The following is a 2,328-nucleotide window of genomic DNA, read 5'->3' as shown; positions in this document are numbered from 1 at the left end:
TTAACACATAAAATTATCCAAAATTAAGTGCCCAAAACTAGTCTGGTGATTTTTAATCCCCTTTCCCACAGCTAGGATTTAAAGGCTGGAGATTTAGAGAAAGATTTAGAAAGGTTCTATTCTGTTCTCGGAGTGTTGCCTCTTTTTTTCCACAGGTAAGTAATAAGGGGTGCCTTTTCCTCCCCTCAGCCTAATGAGAGGATTTTCTGTTGGGCCCCCACCCCCACCGTCCTCCCCTCCCCCCACCGAGAGCAAGATGTGGGCCCCTTGCAGTTGGCACATGTTGCACTGGTGTATAACTCCCACTGGAAAAATCTAACATAGCTTCGTGCTAACAATATACAAGTCTGAAAGAGAAGACATGAAGAATGTATACACATATTTATATTTATGTTTTATTTATATGTGCCATTTTAAATAATGAATCTATGTTTTATAGTGAGATACCTGAAAATTGATATTATATTTTACCTCATTGTAATTACATTATATAAAAGCCCAAAGCAAATGGGGGAGGGTAAGGAGGGAGAGAAAAACAGGAAAAAATACAATTAGTGTTTTACTAATAAATAGTAAATTTACTAGCAAGTATTGAATAAAAAGAAAAATAGTGAATTCTTTTTTTTTTTTTTTTTTTTTTTTTTTTAAGGAGAGGCAACACTTGGTTGACCTCACAGGTTGCAAGGACTTTGTCAGTTTACAATCCCTTAGTTTTTACACCTACGGCACCTGGTTTTCCTCAGTGGTCTCTCATCCAAGTACTAATCAGGCCCAACCATGCTTAGCTTCTGAGATCAGACAAGATTGGGCTTGTTCGGGGTGGCATGGCCATAGGTAAATAGTGAATTCTTAAGAGAATAAAGCAAATGAACTCTGCAATCTTCAGAGAAACAACAAAAAAAATTACACTGAAGAACCAAATCAGTCGAAAGAAATTATTTTTCCCAGAATCCTTCAGTCGGAATTCTAATGTTGTAGCTGAAACAAACAGAAGATTATAGGGAATATAATGAGCTAACAGTGGCCAGGGAAATCATCCACAGTGATCAATTCCTCAGAAGACAGAGGGATAGGGGCAGGTGAAACTTTTATCTTATTTAGTTTTATGCTTATGAGAGCTCAAAACGGAAGAAATTATAGATGGTTGATTTTAAATATTAGCTAGAAAAAATATTCTAACACAACAGAAGGAGCTTATGACAAGTGTTGAGTGCTTCTCAAATATTTAGAAGGTTTTATTTCATAAAAATAGATTCATCTGAGTTCCTCTACGGTAAAAATATCACATTCATTACCTGTTTTTCTTTTACATTTATAGGTACTTTTCCAATTCAATTCTGGCCTGTTTCAACTAAAACCGAATTCAATAGCTGTCTTAAAATAAACATATACATATATGCATAACAATTATAAAACACCAACACATTAAATAAATAAGATTTTAAGATTTTTCACAATCAGAGGTTAAAAAGCAATAACAACAAAAATACTTAGGATATTTCCTACACACATTTATTTTAAAAATTGTTTAATTCATACAATATGCCATGCTGAGTGACAGACTTAGATTCTCAGAATGTCTGAGCAGGAGGGAACCTTAGAGAGTATGAGCACGTTCGTGCTCACATTATAGCTGGAGGAAGTGTGGCTGGGTGTGTTTGATGTCTAACATCACACAGTAAGTCCTATGAAGAACTATGTTGGTTCTGAGATAGGTCTGTCTACTTCAAGTGCAAGAAAAAAAAAAAAAGGAGAGAGACAATGATACTAACAACCTACAAGGAAATAAAAGTTCATTAGAGGAGCTCTAAGAGAATCTGCCTATGCTAGGGCCTTGGCCTACTCTGAATATAAAAGGTAGCTTAGGAGATGCAGTGTACCATATATCTGCAAGAAGATAGATTCATACAGATTGACAGCAAGATAAAATAGAAAATCAATAATAACAAATGCGTAATTACTTTTCAATGAACATTTTTGGTGAAATTTAATATCTTGAGCTCTGTTTTTCTCCATAGGATGGTTCAGGCCTTTTGGAAAGATGAAAATGGGACAGTGTTGAGAGCATGCAACATAAAAAGAGTCTGCTCTGGTTTCAAGATTGGGTTGAATGAGTTCAGGTGGGTGGTGGTCACATACTGCCTTGGCGTGCTGCAATTAACTGACTGCCAGCAAATGATAAAGCAAAGAATTGTGTTTTAGATTTTAGGTCACAATTTTTCATTCGGCTTCACATCTGTGCAATAATCCTTTAAGACAGATTAAGAATGAATAAACTACGGATCAAAGTATTTAAGTAAATTTCCATGATTACACAGCTATTGTCTT

General features: G+C 35.4%; 1 pseudogene; it reads right to left on the bottom strand.

Moving 5' to 3' along the window:
• Positions 1–717: 717 nt before the first annotated feature.
• On the bottom strand, positions 718–836 carry LOC118602127 (annotated as a pseudogene).
• Between the last annotated feature and the right edge of the window lie 1,492 nt (positions 837–2,328).

Source organism: Rousettus aegyptiacus, unplaced genomic scaffold, assembly GCF_014176215.1.
Source record: "Rousettus aegyptiacus isolate mRouAeg1 unplaced genomic scaffold, mRouAeg1.p scaffold_m13_p_4, whole genome shotgun sequence".
Taxonomy (NCBI): domain Eukaryota; kingdom Metazoa; phylum Chordata; class Mammalia; order Chiroptera; family Pteropodidae; genus Rousettus; species Rousettus aegyptiacus.
This window is presented reverse-complemented; position numbering and strand designations above follow the sequence as displayed.